The sequence below is a fragment of the Elephas maximus genome, chromosome 25, assembly GCF_024166365.1.
Source record: "Elephas maximus indicus isolate mEleMax1 chromosome 25, mEleMax1 primary haplotype, whole genome shotgun sequence".
Lineage (NCBI taxonomy): Eukaryota > Metazoa > Chordata > Mammalia > Proboscidea > Elephantidae > Elephas > Elephas maximus.
The window spans coordinates 47810408-47828952 of record NC_064843.1 but is presented as its reverse complement, the minus strand read 5'-3'; the positions used below and the strand labels follow the sequence as shown (position 1 = coordinate 47828952).

The window sequence follows — 18545 nt, the reverse complement described above, 5'->3', positions numbered from 1 at the left end:
ACATGAACCAGAAACTTACATCATCCTGAGACCAGAAGAACTAGATGGTGCCCGGCCACAACCGATGACTGCCCTGACAGGGAGCACAACAGAGAACCCCTGAGGGAGCAGGAGAACAGTGGGGTGCAGATCCCAAATTCTCATAAAAAGATCAGACTTAATGGTCTGACTGATACTAGAAGAATCCTGGAGGTCATGGTCTCCAAACCTTCTGTTGGCCCAGGACAGGAACCATTCTCCGAAGACAACTCATCAGACATGGAAGGGACTGGACAATGGGTTGGAGAGAGATGCTGATGAAGAGTGAGCTGCTTGTATCAGGTGGACACTTGAGACTGTGTTGGCATCTCCTGTCTGGAGGGGAGATGGGAGGGTAGAGAGGGTTAGAAACTGGCAAAACCGTCATGAAAGGAGAGACTGGAAGGAGGGAGCGGGCTGACTCATCAGGGGGAGAGTAAGTGGGAGTATGGAGTAAGGTGTATATAAGCTTATATGTGACAGACTGACTTGACTTGTAAACTTTCACTTAAAGCACAACAAAAATTACTGAAAAAAAAAAACAAAAAACAAAATCCTTAGTAGCATAATACTTGGCCCTCTTAGCCACAGATGACTGGACCAAGTTTAGTCAATCCACTGTTTGACCAACAACCAATATGAGTGTCTCCCGGGACCACGTGAACTAAGAGACACAGAGAAGATACTGGTGATCAAAGCTGAACTAAAAGTTTCCCATGAAAAGTTGGGGCTGGAGGACACGAGTGAAAAAAAAAAATGTAGTTGCAAATTATTTGTCATACTTCCCACTGAGAGGTTAAATCTATATCCTATCTCCTGGAAGCTGGTCCTGTGGCTTCTTAGACCATTACAATGCAGTGGGACAGGGACAGGGATTTCTGAGCCCCAACCTTCAAGGGATTGGCAAATTCTGCTTCTGCACATTTGGAAGGCTCCCTCTTGGAACCCAACCCCCATGCCGTAAGAAGCCCATACAGACAGGAGCCATGTGGAAGGGAACTGAGGTACTCAAGTTGACATCTTAGCTGAGCCCCCATCCTGCAGCCAGCATCAACTACCTGCCAAGTGAGTGAATTGTGTTGTGCATTCCAGTTCATTTGAGTCCCCAGATAACTACAGCCCTAACCAACACCACACAGAGCAGAAGAAAGGTCCAGTTGTACTCAGCCCATAAACTCATAACAGACCCTAAATGGTTGTGTTAAGCCAATTAGTTTTGGAGTGTTTTGCAAAACAGAAATAGAGCAAGGTAGCAAAGAACAATAAGGAAAAAACATAGCAAATATGCCAAGAGAAGCAGAGATGCAGCTCCCTGTATGACAGGGGGTATAAGCCTAACTCTGGGCTTTCCTACTCTAGTTTCAAGAGATCTGGCTGGGTTTTGTTATTTTCCTTGTAACTGATGAGGCCACAGTTTCTTGACAACAAACCAGCCTTTAACATGAACCAGCTTAAGAGGTTTCAGTTCTCGTCAATCACAAAATATTTGACTATAATATCTAGGTATTATAGTCAACATTATGCTCATTTCTCTGCAGAGGAATTCTTATTCATCAGTGTCCTAATTAGTAGTGGCGGTCAGAAATTCACCATGTCCTACAACTATAGTAATGACAGGACAGACTTCACCAATGAGTAGTCCAGCTACTACAAGGATGAGAAGTAAAAAGGCACAAGGAACTCTTATGATAGGGGTATCAGATACGTTCCACTCAACAGGTGACTCTGAAGTATGGATGCTAACATAACCATTAGTAAATGAATGGAAATTCACTATATTCCCAAACAATTCATATTTCTGTATTTTACACAATTCAAGGCAATTCTATCTTAATGAATTTGGCACAAGTACACACAAATTTGAGCAAAAGCATGTACCGAAAGAAGACCCCAATGGGAGCAGTGCTCAGTGTTTTAGAGTATTTACTGCATGAGGTCTAGCAATACATTTCCTGTTAAATGTCTAAAGAGTCTTAAAGATAATGTTTTTGTTTGTTTTGCTTTATTTATAGTCCTAAATCTTTGGAGTATATTTCTGGACAAATCCTATGCTTCACTGATTATCCAACCCACCAGGAAATTCCATACTTTCTTTCATGCCATTCTCCCCTTTTCCTCTCTGATGTGCTCCTTATTGTCCTTCAACACTCAACTCAATGTCATTGCTCCAGGAAGCACTACCTGTCACTCACCAGCCTCTCTGCCTTTTCTTGACAGACTTAGCTATGTCCTCATCTAGATGCACACAAAAGACTCTGAAATGTAACTATGACACTTAAAATATTTATCATAATTGTTTGTTTGAACATCTATCTCCCCAACTACATTGTGATTTCCTTGAAGGCAGTTATCAAATACTATTCATTTTGAATCCACGGCGCTTAGCAAAGTGCCTGAATCACAATGGGCTCTCTGTAAACATGTACTGAATGAGTGTTTTCTGTCGCTATAGTGCCTTATTCTAAGCAGCCCAAAATAGCTTTCACACCAGCTTTTATAGGAAACTCTCAAAAAATGGATTATAACCCATTAGAGAGATGAGAAATATACGGAATTAAGAGGAAAAGACTGACTTGTCTAAAACTAGAAAACAGAAGGCAAATCTCTGAAATTTCTAGATGGATGGATCCATTTCATCCTTCTGTTTCTCTGAATTACATATTATTCTACCTTATACTGTCAGATACATTATAACTAAATGACACTGTTAGATACATTAAAACTAACTGCATACATTGTCATAATAACGCAGATTCTAATTTTCAATTCATTATTTAAACAGAGCTACCCAGAGAGAGAGAGAAAAAAACAAAACAGATTACCAATATACAACTTAAAGCACCTCTCCAAAAATGTCTTCTTTAATAAGTACCCCTTCTTTGGTTAATGCATCCTACATGCGGAGTGCCCTTAGGGCTCAAATGCAATTTATGCTTCATTACCTTATTTCTTCATAACATCTCCAACTGTTTGTTTTCATCCCACTCCTAACTAGAGTAAAAACTCCTCAACAATGGTGCCTCAGGCAGGGTCCCAGCAGGAAGCAGAACACTCATATGGGGCAACCGAGGGGGTTTAATAAGAGATTATTCACTAGGATATGGATAGGGTTAAGGGAAACCAACCTGGGATTGTGAGTGTCCTAGACCTGAAGGTGCAGGAAGACAAGGCCACCAGAAGCTAGAAAAAGTAGTAGTAGCTGTAGCTGCAGGACAGGGCCTCCCGACAGGTTCGATGGCTTCTGGGAGAGGGGCAGAGACAATACACAGCACCAGGGCGGGAGGTGACCTGGAGGAATAACACCCTGCCCTCACTGTCCTCCTCCCTCCAATCTCCTTCAAGAGCCTCTCATTGCCTGAACCCAACAGGAAGTCAAAGGTAAGGAAGCCCAGAGATACAACTAAAGCCCAGCCTCCAGGATAAGCATGGCCTGGACAAAGTGGGAAACGGATCTGTAGGGGCAAACAGAGGGTATCATTTTAATACCTATTTCTTCCCATACTAGAGTGCTAGATGTACTGATGGAAAGAATGACAAAGAGCTAAGACAAGGTGTTTTTCAATGTTGGAACTGATTTGTAGGTAGGAGCACAAGTTCATTTCCATTTCTTTCTGAGTACATGTATGTTGGACCTGCTGGTAACCCAACTATATCCCCCTCCACATTCCCTCTACGCTCTGTTCTATACTCATGCACACTGAAGAGGCCTTCCTCAAAGACCAAGGCTCACTGACTGTGAACTTTTTAACTACAAGTGGCTCAGGGTAAAGTCTCCAGGAAAGTCCCCAAACAATGACTCAGGAGTTGGTAAATAAGTGATCTAGTTCCTCACCCCTCCAATGGGACATCTCTGAAGCCTGTTCTACAGTCTTCAAAAGGTCCCCAGCAGGAAGGATCTTCAGTTGCCCACGGTGGAATCTGGTTATCAGCATATATTATATTGGCTACGTTTCCTTCCTTATCTCACTTCCCTTCTACCCTACCAGTGCTTCCTGGGACCACCTCTCAAATAAGCTACTTGCACTCCAACTCTTGTGCCAAATCTTTTTCGGGAGAAGTTAGTCTGAGACAAAATAAATAAAACCACAGCTCTGAAAATACTCTCATCATAAAGAGTGTGTGTGTGTGTGTGTGTGTGTGTGTGTGTAACCAACTGTGCCTCCAGTTTTTACTCTGCAATGAAGGAAAAATACACTGAACTTGGAGTCAAAAAGTTTGACTTCTTGTCTGCAGTTTGGCTTTTGACTAGCTCTGAGAACTTCAGCAACTAACATAACCTCCCTGGGCCTCACTTTCCTCATCTGTAAATGAACTTAGATAAGATCATCTCTAAGCTTCTTGATGGGAACCCTGGTGGCATAGTGGTTAAGAGTTCGGCTACTAACCAAAGCGTTAGCAGTTCAAATCCACCAGGTGCTCCTTGGATACCCTATGGGGCAGTTCTACCCTGTCCTATAGGATCGCTACAAGTTGGGATTGACTCAGTGGCAATGGGTTATGGATTTTTTCTCACGAGCTTTGAAGTTTGCTAAAAATTTACAACCTCAGTAAAAGGGACCTACATCACACAGCCCAGTACCAGGACCGGAACAACACTCCATTCTTTGCAGTGTTTTCTTAAACTCAGATAATTCAGAAAAAGCATAAAACACTTTTGTACCACCATAAATATAATTATTTTTTAGAAATTAAAAATCCAACCTGTCAACCAAATGGCTATTAGATTTTAAAAGGTATTGCTTACTAATAGCATATGACACCTATAACTAAAAAACGACATCTATAAGAAAACATAATCAATTACTTTAAAACTCCTAAGTCTGATATAAACATCTATTGACTATCCTCTTAATCCATTATAGGATATACTTATAAAAAAAAATCAAGGCCATAAGTTTCTTTTAAATGAATATCCTCAAGAGATAAACAGAGAACTGCTGTGTAGTTCTGTTCTGCCATAATTCTATGTCTCCTCAGGCAAATCATTTACTCTTTCATTCCCCACACCAAGCACAAAAAGGGAAGTGGGTGGAGGGCATTCCATAAATATTGATCAACCAATGGCTTACAGAATCACCCTGAGCCTTATTAAATAGAAAAAAAGAAGTGGGAGAGTTGCACTATCTCTATTATCTTGCTAATCTCTTGCAACTCTGTCATTCCTTATCATTTCTGTTTAGAAACAGTATATAGCAATCTAAAATTCTGCAGCTTAAAATGATTCTATTCCTCTCTTGAAAGCTACTGCTTTCTGCCGAGAAAAGCTATTCTACAGCAGTGCTTACATACTCGGTGCAAAAGCCACTGGGTCCTGATTTTGTGTAAACTGATGCTTTAAAAGAGATTATGGTGTTTGACATGCAGTGCCATGGAATGGATGAGGCCTGTATTTCTAGCTCTCATATTTAAAATAACGGCAAAAATCATTCCAACCACTAGTGGAGGGCAAGGCCATTCTAACATGGGACCGAGACACGGTCTCAGGAATATTTGGAAACATCTGACAAGCGAGCAAAAAGCATACATATGGGGGGTGGGGTGGGGTGGACAGGAGCAGAGGAGGGCACAAGGAAGATGAACACAAGGGATTCAAAAGTCCCTTCACTTCTCTTTCTTAACTAGCACGTTCATAAGAAATGGATCGCCTTTATAAAATAAAAAACCTGAAAGTAACTATGAGGCTCATGAAAGAATTATTTGGGACCATGGGTGCTCTTGCTACTTTTTATTTTAGTTACAAAGAATTCAGAATATGTGGGTGTTGGAAATAGGAGAGGTAAAATGGGAACCAAGAGGAAAGCTCTAATTTTGTGTCTTTATGGCACCACTTACTGCCGTCAAGTCAATTCCGACTCATAGCGACCCTATAGGACAGAGTAGAACTGCCCCATAGAGTTTCCAAGGAGTGCCTGGTAGATTTGAACTGCCAACCTTTTGGTTAGCAGCCATAGCACTTAACCACTACACTACCAGGGTTTCCCTTTATGGCACACTATCTAAAACACAGTTTCCTTCCAACTTCCTCCAACACGAAGAAGGGTCGGCTGCATCTCTATGATAATTCATCTAGGTTGCAGGGCCAAGAGGGAAGAGGAAAGAAAAACTGAGGTTATACAGTGTCATTTACCAAAATGTTATCTATTAAATTATCTTATTATAATTTTTACAATTATAAATTTGACTAAAGTTACTAAGTACTAACTTTATTACTTAAAATTATAAAATTGTTAAGCAATATTAAATTACCAAAAAGGCATACATTAAATTACTTTGGAAATGTTAACATGAATAACTACAATCAGCATAATTGTCTAATATCAGCAGTTCTCAGAATTGGTTTCACAAAAGAATCAACAGGGAAACTTAAAACGTCCACAGCCCAGGATATACCCAAGGCCAATTAAATCACAATATCTGGGGTTGAACAACGGTAACAATATTTTTTGAAGCTGCCAGGTGATACTGATCTGCAGACAGGGTTGAGAACAACTGGTCTATAATATGCATAATTAATATTAATGTGGCTTAGAGAGCATATAATACAGTTAGGGACAAAAGACAAGTGTCTTTAACTAGCCCTTCACTTCTCTAAAAATCTCTCATTGCCTCGTCTGTACAATTGGACATCTGGAGTACAAAGCACTGTCTCCCCTGAGGAAGAATGAGGTGAGTTCTGTAACATTAAAATTGGGTGCAGCAAGGAGAACTGGCATCCAGTTCACAGTGCCTTCCACAGGAATGATTCACCCACTGGCAAAGGGAGCTTGCTGAAGACAGGCAGAACCACTAGTACCAACACAGGCAGTATTTGCCCTTTTTTCTGTACTGGTCTCAGTAAAAGCATTCATTTATTCACTCAAATATTTGCCAGGCATGTGGCATGGTGCTCTCACCTTGAACTCGCAAGCTTGTAGGAAAAACAGATTTAGAAAAGTAATTTCACCCAAAGATTCCACAAGAAAGCTACCAGAACTAATAAACAAGTTCATCGAAGTTGCAAGATACAAGATCAACATGCAAAAAATCAGCTGGGTTTCTATACACCAGCAATGAGCAATCTGAATAGGAAATTAAGACAATTCCATTTCTAACAGCATCTAAAAGAAAATACCTAGGAATAAATGGAACCAAGGAGGTAAAATACTTGTACACTGAAAGCGATAAAACATTGCTGAAGGAAAGTAAAGGAGACTTAAATAAATGGAAGCATATCCCATGTTCATGGATTAAAAGACTTAATATTGTTAAGGTGTCAGTACCGCCCAAAGCAGCCTACGGGTTCAATGCAATCCATATCAAAATTCCAACAGCCTTCTTTTTCAGAAATGGAAAAGCCAATCCTTAAATTCATATAGAATTGCAAGGGGCCCCAAATAACCAAAATAATCTTGAAAATCAACAAAGGAGGAGGACACATAACTCCTGATTTCAAATCCTACTACAAAGCTACAGTAATCAACTACAATGTGGTAGTGGTATGAGGACAGACATGTAGACCAATGTAATAGAATTGTGCATCCAAAAATAAACTCATATATCTACGGCCAACTAATTTTTGAAAAGGGTGCCCAGTACATTCAACGGGGAAATCATGAGCAACAAAAGAATAGGTAAATTGTACTTCATCTAAATTAAAATTTTTTGTACATCAGAGGGTTTTACCAAGAGAGTGAAAAGACAACCTAAAGAGTGGAAGAAAACATTTGAAAATCCTGTATCTAATCAGGGCTTAATATAAAGAACTCCTAAAGTTCAGAGGACAAACAACCTAGTGCACAAAAAAAAAAAAAATGGGTAAAGGACTTGAATGTTTCCAACGAATATACACAAATGGTGAATAAGCAATGGAGAGATGCTCAACATCATCAGTCATTAGCAAAATGTATATCAAAACCACAACGAGATACCACTTCTTATCCATTAGGATCGTTATTATAAAATTTAAACAAAGGAAAATAACAAGTGTTGGTGAGGCCTCACGCGCTGCTGATTAAAAAAACCAAAGCAAACCTGTTGGTTGTTGAATTGACTCTGACTCATGGCAACCCTAAAGGACAGAGCGGAACCGCCCCGTAACGTTTCCAAGGAGCGTCTGGTGGAGTCAAACTGCAGACCTTTTGATTGGCAGCCGTAGCTCTTAACCACTGGGAATATAAAATGGTGCAGCTGCTTTGGAAAAGTTTGGTGGGTCCTCAAAAAATTAAAGATATAAATTACCATATGACCTAGCAATTCTACTCCTGGGTATCACCCAAAAGAACCGAAAGCAAGGACTCAAAATTGTACTTGTGCACCAATGTTCATTGCAACATTATTCACAATAGCAAAAGTGGAAATAACCCACTTGTCCATCAACGGATAAATGGATAAATAAAATGTGGTATATACATACAATGCAATATCATTATGCAGCCATAAAAATGAATGAAGTCCTAACACATGCTAACACATGGATTAACCTTGAAAACATTACGCTGAGTGAAATAAGCCAGATGCAAAAGAACAGTGTATGGCTCCATTTAAATGAGGTATCTAAAATCGGTAAATGCATAGAGACAGCAAGTAGATCAGTGACTACTAGGGTCTGGGGGGAAGAGGGCTGGGGAGTAAATGTTTAATAGGTACAGAGTTTCTGTTCAGGGTGATGAAAAAATTCTGGAAATAAATATCAGTAATAGTTGCACCACATAGTGAACATAATTAAAGTCACTGAACCGTATGGTTAAAATGGCAAATATAGATATACATATTTTTTTAATTGAAAAACTAAAGCAATCGCAGCTCAGTGTAATTACAAAAATGGATGTATGCACAAAGCACAGTGATAGAATTCACAGAGAATAATTACTTCTGGGGAAAGGGTATTCCAAATGGAGAGAATAGCATCATCAAATGCCCAGAGGGGTGAGAAGATCTGAAAACAGAAAGGTGCCTGGTATTGCATAAGGAGCATGCATGAAAGGGGTAAGGGATGAGGTCAGAAATTACAGCAACAGCTGGGAGTTCGGGCTCTACCCCAGAGCACGTTTTCTCAATATAGTGCCACTACTGACATTTGGGGCTGGATAATTCTTTGTTGGGGGTGGCGTGATTTGTCTAGTGTGTGTGTGTGTGTGTGTGTGTGTGTGTGTGTTTAGCAGCATTCTTGGCCTAGATGCCAACAGCACATCTCAATGCCATTACAAAAAAAAAGTCTCCAGACATAGCTAAATGTCCCCATGGGGACACTACCTCTTTGAGAACCACTGCCCTGGATGCAGTGTGGAGCTACCGCGGGGTTCTAAGTAATGGATGAGAACTAAGTAAAAAATATGCCTTCAGAAAAAGCAATCTGAGGGCAGTGTGGAGAGGGAAACAGAGCAGTGGGACATCTCAAACCATAAATTCAATACAAGAATCTGTATATCTGCATCCACTGCTTTTACAAGGATTTTAGAGTAGCTACACTCTGAAATGGATCTAACTTACTAATTTATACAATACGGTTTCAAAGAATCAAGTCTTTACAATGAAAATTTCCCAAAGTTGGCCTCTGGCTGGTGGAATTCTGAGTACCTTCTCCTTCATACTTTTCAATGTCTACCACAACCTGCATGAATAAAAGAGTAATTACTTTCAAAGATGTCTTCCTTAGGTACTTAAAAAAAAGGCAAATCCATTGTCATCCAGTCGATTCCAACTCATAGCAACCCTATAGGACAGAGTAGAACTGCTCCATAGAGCTCCTAAGGAGCACCTGGTGGATTCAAACTGCCAACCTTTTGGTTAGCAGCCATAGCACTTAATCATTACGCCACCAGGGTTTCCAAGGTAATTCCTTAGGTATAGACTTTGTGGAAATAAAAGTATTTCATGCATGACACTCAGTTACGAAGGTGGTAGCAATGATCCCACAATTTAACTCATACACATGCATGCACACACACACATCTGCCCTTGCTCATTTTTAATAGCATTACAGCAGTATGAAAGGTAGTCTTTTATAAACCAAAGCATACATAAGGTATCTTGGTAGAATATACACTTTTGCCCAGACCTTTTAAAACCAGGGCATCGCTTCAGTTACCTACTGCTGTGTAACTAACCACCGCAACACTCAGTGGCTTAAAACAACAATTTATTATTTCTTATGATTCACTGGTTGACTGGGCTCAGCAGAGCAGTTCTTCTCTTCCACGTGGTACCACTGAGGTTACGACACAACAGGCTGCATTCAGCAGGGAATTTGATTGGGGCTGGAACATTCGAGATGGCCTCTCATCCTCCAAGGCTCTTTTTCCACATAGCTATCCATCATCTAATTCTCTAGACCAAGCTTCTATATATCATCAAGCCTGGCTTCCATGAAGGAGCATTCCAAGGGGTCGAGCCCTAATGTGCAAGTACTCGTCAAGCCTCTGCTTGCATCATGCTCGCTACTGCCCCACTGTCCAGAGAAAGTCATAACTAGAGGCAATAAGGAGAAGATTATACAAGAGAATGAGTGATGGGAGACAGAGTTATCTGGGGTCACCAGCGTAACAATCCAGCACTGCTAGAAAAGAGTTTTCTTGTAGACTATGTTGTTTTGTCCAGAACTTTTGAACTAAGCCATCAACAGATGTATTAAAAGCAATGATTATAGACATGAAACCATACATAATAAATTAAAACTGAAACTACCACACTTCTTAGTGCCTCCCTTAGCCAGCTCCTAGTACAGAACTGGAAGTAAAACAATCACATAATCTTCAATGAAAAAGGCTCTTCAGAGAATTCACTGTTGTTCACCAAGCATGCTAAGCTTTTTCCTGCCTCCTAACACAGTTCCCTCTGCTGACAATGGCCCTCCTGCTTTCTCTTCCCGACAAACATCTACTCACCCTTTAATACCAGTTCTATGCCACTTTCTTCCTCTGTTTTTACAAGGTAATTATGCTTGTATTACTACTAGATTATGAGCTTTGTGGAGACAGGCATAGAAAGAGGACAGGGACAAAATTAAGAAGATTGAGCATCTATTGTATTCAGACAAGATAGGCGATAATAATAATAATAAAGTTAGCATTTATTGGGCATTTAACATGCACCGGGCACTATTCTAACCAACTTACTTGTATTATCTCATTTAATCTTCTGAACAGTTCTCAGTGGTAGGTACGGTTATGACCCCAGTTTCACAGATGAGGAAACTGAGGCACAGTGACATTAAACAAGTCAGCAAAGACCCCACAGACAGGAAGTGGCAGAGCTGGGCTCCATACAGAGGCACTCTGATCCAGAGGTTATGCTCTTAACTGCCAACTGCACCGGAAGGAGCTCATCTCATTCTTTCATTTCAAAGGTGAGGAGGTTACAGGTCCCAGAGGTGAGGGGACATCTTTAATATCTTATTAGTGATGACCCATGGGAAGATTAGAATTCAGGGCTCAGCTCCCAGGAGACTACCTGACTCTAGCTTTGGATGACATTTTAGTTTTGAAGAAAGAATAGAAAGGAGGGTGGGAACAAGGGAGGAAAGGAGAGAGATAAGTCAGTTGACTGGTTGATAAATCAATGGATCAGTCAATAGATGGATAGAAAGATTAATAGAACAGGTCATTCTGAGGTATCTCCAGCACAGAGCAGATCTGGGCCACGGCAGATAATCAGTTATTGCTCCTCAAACCATGATAAACATGTTAAGACATGCTATTAGCACCCCGCCTAAGTGTCCTCTAAATTTAATTTACTTTCACACCATGTTGCTATCCAACGGCCCACAGGTGAAGGGAAGGCGAGAGGCTCAGAAAAGGTGAGCTGCCTTCCCAGGAAACCCTCAGAGACTCCTTTCACAAGAAGAGTTGACATTCTTTTCCCAGTTTAAATTGCCCTCCTATGTTTTGATGGAGGTGGTGAATGTAGTGGTCTGTGTTAGAACAGAGGAGCAACGAATGAGTTTGCTTTGCCTGAACTTTATATTAATTTCTTGCTTAGAACGATCGCAACTTCGGCGTATCCTACTTAGAGAAAAATTACTTCCTTTTTTCCAAAAGCAACCATTGTGCCAAGTCAACAAAGAGGTTTCTAATCTTCCACATATCAGAGCAGAAAAATTTGCTCCTAACCCAGGAAACTACACTACCATGTGCAAACATCATTCATGAGTTTCATGGGAAAGCAATCCAAACACAGAGAACATTAAAGAAAACATCTGCTGTGATGTTCTTTCAATGACTTTAAGGGGAAAACATGTGCAGCGCCACCCCTATTTTCTGTAGCTAAAACTGCTTTCTACTTTGAAAGTTATTCATTTGCTATAAACGGGCTAGACGACACATCAATTAAAGTAATTTATGTTTTCAACTCAAAAAAGGAAGATGGAAGCTGACATTCTGAAGTGTGCCTACATCTTCCTCCCACCAAATCTACTTCGTTGTCATACAGATGGTTAAAGATTTATTTTTGGCTTAGGGAGGGTGGTAGTTAGCTGCAGACTTCAGAAACACACACTTTTCCCTTTGTAATCACTAGTCTAGGACTTACTCTCTGCGGTTTTGCACAGGCTGCCTTAAATAGGGGTGCCATGTAAATACTCTAAGGAGGTACTCCTTTAACAGCTCCCAAAGATCAGTGGAAGTTCACACCTCGCAAGATGCCAGAGTCCCCCAAAGACACTAAGGCAGGCTTGCATGCCTGGCTACGTTTGTATTCTGAGTAGCCAGTACCGGAAACTTAATCTCTTTCAAAGCTTGTCGCTAAATACATAATTTTATATTAAAAATACTTGTTGCTAAATACATAATTATATATTAAAAATACGATACATAGAGAATGTCAAAATGAGCCAATAACAATAAACTAGACACAACCAAGAAGAGCCCCCGAGGCTAAACATGGGAGCAAAAGCAAGACTCAAGTATCTATATATAGTAAACAACTATCTTAACCAAATGGAAACCTAACTGTAGAGCTGTTTGTCTTCTTTCTTTCGGATCTAGCTCCGTGTCCAGTAATTAAATCAGGGGACTACGTTGTTGAGATAGTAAGGAGGCAAAAAAAAGACAACTCTGAAAATATATTTTGTGTTTAAAAGATTTAAACAAAAAGGCTCAAATACTGAGGAGAACAGGTTCAATTTTCCTCTTGAACCCTGGGCTGCGTGGAGTGGAAAGGCAGACGTACACAGTAAGAATTCACCACAAATACATAAACTCACTGATGCCCTGCAACAGAGTATCTCTGCATGGAAGCAGGTACTCACAGAATACTTTCTCAGCTCTCTTAATCTGGGTTCTCCCTGAAGCAAACGCTGAATGAAGAATTTGAGAACAAGGAGTTTCCTAGAGCCACCACCTGTTCGTCATACTGTGGTGGCTTGCCTGTTGCTGTGCTCCTGATGGGTGACCAGCAGAGTCACCCATGGTAGACAGGCTTCAGGGGAACTTCCAGACTAAGACAGACCAGGAAGAAAGGCCTGGCTATCTACTTCTGAAAAACAGCCAATAACAACCTTAGGGACTACAACAGAATATTGTCCCACTTGCTTACTTTGGGCACGTCATCAGGAGGGACCAATCACTGCAGGAGGACATCATGTTTGGAGAAGTAGAGGGTCAGTGAGGGTAAGGGAGACCCTCACCAAAATAGGCTGGCACAATAGCCTCAATAATAGATTCAAACGTTTCAAGCGTTTCAGCGCTGGTAAGGAACTGTACAACATTTCATTCTGGTATACATTAGGTCATCATGAGTCAGAGATGATTCAACAGCAGCTATCCATCTATCTAGGTTACTTGGAAGGTGATCCCAGGCAATACCAGTAGCAAATGGGAGAGTGAGACAGGGAAGGAAAGGAAGCCAAAAAAGGCATGCTATCAAGCAAGTTGCCACCCTGGGTGACTGGAGTCTAATCCCGCTGGGGAACTCTGGGAGGCTGTGTAAAACACTCTTCTCCGGTGATCCCACTTGAGGCAAGGAAGTTGGGGTGAGTATATACCAATTTCCACCTCTCCCTGGGGTGAAGAGAAAAAAAAAAGCGAATTCCACAGCCCATCCATGGGCAAAGCAGGCAGCCAGAGAGAGCCCTCAGGTGAGGAAACACAGATGCAGGCAGTTGGAAATTGTGCATAAAAAAGGTCAGTGCCAAGAATGATATGGGCAGGGCCCCAAAAGTGTCTCCCAACCCACCCAAAGACCTACCTCCCCACCTACCATAACACACACCTGATATTAACTTCAAAGAGATCAGGTGAGACAAATGAGGCCCAAGAAGAACCATCAATAACGATTTGGAGAGGGTGACTATTCAATTTTATAAAAAGCATTTATTCACTTTTTAATGATTATACGACAAATGTATGATCGCTGATGAAAACTTGGAAGATATATAAAAGAAAAAGAAAATCTAACTCATCTGTAAGCTCATCGTGGGGGCGGGGTGGCTACCCTAGATGAACAGCATGAAGAACAAAGAGCAGAAAGGACCACCTGGAAGTCAGAGGGCCCGTACCCCCTACCCACGCCCTCCACTGCCAGCAGGCTTGTGCCACCGACAGAGGCAGGACCTGCCACCCTTTTGGCCCTCACTTTCCTCCCGGGTAAATGGAAAGCTTTGTGCCGATGCCTTCCAACACGTTGCCACTCAAAGCGTGGTCCCTGGACCAGAAGCACTGGCATCCCCTGGGATCTTCTTAGAAACACTGAGTCTCAGGCCCCACCCCAGCCCTACTGAATCAGAATCCGCATTTTTACAAGACGCCAGAGAGACTGGCGTGCAGGTTAGAGTTTGAGAGGTCTGACCTAGCACAGCCTTTCTACTGCTGTCTATGACTTCTCAAGGGGCTAGAGCTGCGAACCCTCTAGTGAAAACTTCTACTTGGTCTCACTGAAAACAATTCCCCGTATGCCTTTAAATAAGATATTACAGTACGTGGCACAGCGTAGATGCTATGTCAGTGGTTATCAATACGGTTCGTATTAGTATTACAGATAACGTCACCTGAAGGAAAACCAGCGGAAGGTGACAGCAAATTAGGAAATTTTCATCTAAAATAATAACTTTCATTTTCTCCTGCTGCTGTAGAAAAATCTCTCGTGAGGCAAGCTAAAAACAGCACAATAATTTTCTCACAAGACTGAATGCTTCCTTTGTAAGACAGCTCAATATTCTTAGGCTTTTTTCAGACCTCAGAAAAAAGAAAATGAAATGACATGTTGAAACTTGTACTGACCCCTTGCATCTCCATGGCTGCTGGCTTGTTTTGCTTAATGTCTTTTTTTTTTCGCTGTTTCATGCCGACTTTGTAAGCAACAAATAGGACTTTGTTAGCCTGTGCAATGATGCAATTATAATAATGCATTAGCTCTCGCATCCACAATAAGAATCTGAATTCAGAACAAAAACTAAAATGCATCACTAAAGTCCTATGTTATTTCAGTGCAGCGTTCCTTAAACTTTGGGAGATGGTAGCTACTCTTGCTTAGATTTAAAACTCTGAAAATGCAGAGGGAAGGGTGAAGGCAGCTGGGGGAAGGAAAACACTGAGCTATGAGGTAGCCATAGAATATTTTTAATCTTATCACCATATACCAAAAGCCTCAACCTGTGGTTATTCTTTGATCCAACAATTCTGCTCCTAGGATTTCATCCTAAGGATGTGCAAAAAGGTTTATCTTCAGGGAACAATATTCCTCACAGCCTTGCTTAAAATAGTTTTTTTTTTTTTTTAATCAGTCTATGATATTGGAAAAAAAAAAAAAACAAACCTCATTCATTCATGTAATAGTATAGTATGACATTCAGAATAATGTCTGTTTAGAAGTATATTTAATGATATAGGAAATGCTCGTGCTAGACTTTTACACTTAAAAATGCAGGTTACAAAGAGTGTGGACAGTATAACTCCATTATCATCTTTACTTTTATATATACACACACACATACACTCAAAAATGTTATTTTCTCTGCCTGGGACGTTCTCCCCAGAGATGGCTGCACAGCCCCCACCACCCTACCGACAGGTCCTCATTCCTGGTCACAGACACGCACCCATGGAGACACCCATAGACACACACACAGACACTCCCCCTGCCCACACACGCACACACCAGTCTTCACTCCTTTTCCTAGTCTTCATTTTCTTCACCGCACTCACCACCACCAGACATACAGTGGCCTGCTGGTTACTGACTGTCTCCTGCATTAACACAAAGGAGACCTCAGGAAAGGCCATGGCAGTCTGCTTCTGTAGAGACTGACAGCCTCGGAAATGCTACTGGGCAGCCACAAGTCAGAATCGACTCGACGGCAGTGCGTTTGGTTTCTGGTTTGCTCTAATCATTGCTACATCCTCAATGCCTTACACTGTGCCTGGAACAGAACAGATAAGCAGTGTGTGCTACCTGAGAGATAAATGCAGGATTGACTATAAGTATACATGCATATGTATGTAGAGGCAGACACTGGAACGTATTCCCCAAATTATTAATAGTGGCTATGACTGGGTGTTGAGAATACATACACTTTTAACGTTTTTTTTCTTTATGCTAATCGATAGTCTTAAACATTTATACCATGAACATCTGAAAAGAATAAATAATACAACCTCTTTTCACATATGAATGTGTGCATTTGCGTACGTGTATACTTACACTTATATTTGGTTATCTAATAAGAACACCCTTCATTCCCCGAATTGCTAAGTTATATACTTGAGGAAAATGAGGCCCTATTTCACTCTCTACCTCAGGTGAGCAAAATGAAATATGGAAGAAGTGGTTAAAACACACACACACACACACACACACACACTAAAGACATTTCTGCTTCTTAATACACACACTTTTATTAAGTCATAAACCAAACAAAAACCAAACTCAGTGCCATCGAGTCAATTCCGACTCATATCGACCCTATAGGACAGAGTAGAACTGCCCCATAGAGTTTCCAAGGAGCACCTGGCGGATTCAAACTGCCGACCCTTTGGTTAGCAACCGTAGCACTTAACCACTACACCACCAGAGTTTCCTATTAAGTCATACCAAACCAAAAAACCAAACCCACTGCCGTCAAGTCGATTCTGACTCATAGCAAACCTACAGAACATGGTAGAGCTGCCCCATCTGGTTTCCACGGAGCACCTGGCAGATTCAAACAGCCGACCTTTTGGTTAGTAGCCATAGCTCTTACCCACTACGCCACTAGGGTTTCCTAAGTCATACCAAGGATATAAAATTAGATGATATAATCCTTAATGAAATGTTCCTTTCTTTCATGAAAAATAAGTTTTCCATTTTATGAATTCTATTGGTGTACTTGGCAATTATGGTAGAAAATGACAATTTCATGAGAATCAAAATTGCTGTCCTATTGCTTTATTTTTTATGATATTAAAACCAGTGTTTGTTCCAGAAGGCAGCAAAACTGGATCACAGTGCTCCCATTGGTCTGAAAGCAGAACTGCCATCAAGAGACACAAGTGGCAGATGGCTCAAATGGAGGGCAACAGAAGCATTCAGAGAGCAACCCTTGAAATGAAATCAACAGGGTGGATCTTAACATCATAAAGCATCTATTTGGAAAGACTTAAACATGTAACATATTTTCAGGGAAATCATCAATGTTTCTACTTTGTCTTATAAGTAATATAACACTTCACAATCAATAAACTTTTAAAAATCCAACTCAGGGTATATAAAACCTGGTCAATTATAAAGATGGTTATTTGTCAACAAACACTGCAAACCACAGTCCATGTATGAGGGCGATCTGTGCAAATATAGGCTTCAACTTGATGTAGAAGTTTTTATTATTGTCATGCTTCAAAAAAAGGATCAGAATTACTTCTCCCTCAGGAAATACTAAGGAAGTTTATGAATTGGGCATGGCACCAAGACCCTCTCTGTCCCCCCAGTACTTGGGCCTCTCTTCCCATCTCTTTTCTCTCTTACTTGCTTCTTTGATGTTTCCTTTCCCTGGTGGCACAGTGGTTAAGAGCTTAGCTGCTAACCAAAAGGTCGGCAATTTGAATCCACCAGCCACTCCTTGGAAATCCTATGGGGCAGGCTCTATTCTGTCCTAGAGGGTCACTGTGAGTCAGAATCCAGTTGACAGTAACCAGTTTGGTTGTGGTTTCATTCTTATCTATACAATGGCAAATGTCTACTCTATAAAACAAGTATTTTCTTTGTGTTTATCTGCCTGGATCCACTAAACACTCCCTCTGTATTATTTAACTCTGAAATAGCATAATTAACTCTGTAAATAATATTTTTACGCTAGACCTGGGGCTAGCAAACTATAGTCCATGGGCCAAATGCAGCCTGCCATCTCCACCATCTCCTTTTGCATGGTTCCTATGAGCTAAGAACGTTTTTTACATTTTTTAATGGTTGGAAAAAAAAAAAAGGAGAATAATATTTCATGACACATAATTATACAAAATTTTAAATTTCTGTGCCCATAAATAGTTTTGTTGGAGCACAGCTGCACACATTTGTTTGGGTACCATCTATGACATTTTTGTGCTGAAACATTGAATAGTGGCAACAGAAATCATATAGCCTAC

The 18545-nt window shown here is 40.8% G+C and overlaps 1 protein-coding gene across 6 annotated transcripts in view; it reads right to left on the bottom strand.

Moving 5' to 3' along the window:
* PLCB4 (phospholipase C beta 4) overlaps positions 1-18545 on the bottom strand; it is a 446434-nt gene that overhangs the window by 352461 nt on the left and 75428 nt on the right. For 2 of the 6 annotated variants that reach the window (XM_049869962.1, XM_049869963.1), the window contains exon 3: positions 209-354. The exons of 3 other annotated variants lie outside the window; for them this stretch is intronic. The gene's annotated coding sequence lies outside the window, so the exon portion shown is untranslated. Of the gene's footprint in view, positions 1-19; positions 187-208; positions 355-18545 lie in introns of those variants that run through there. One more of the 6 variants, XM_049869964.1, reaches the window with a different exon arrangement.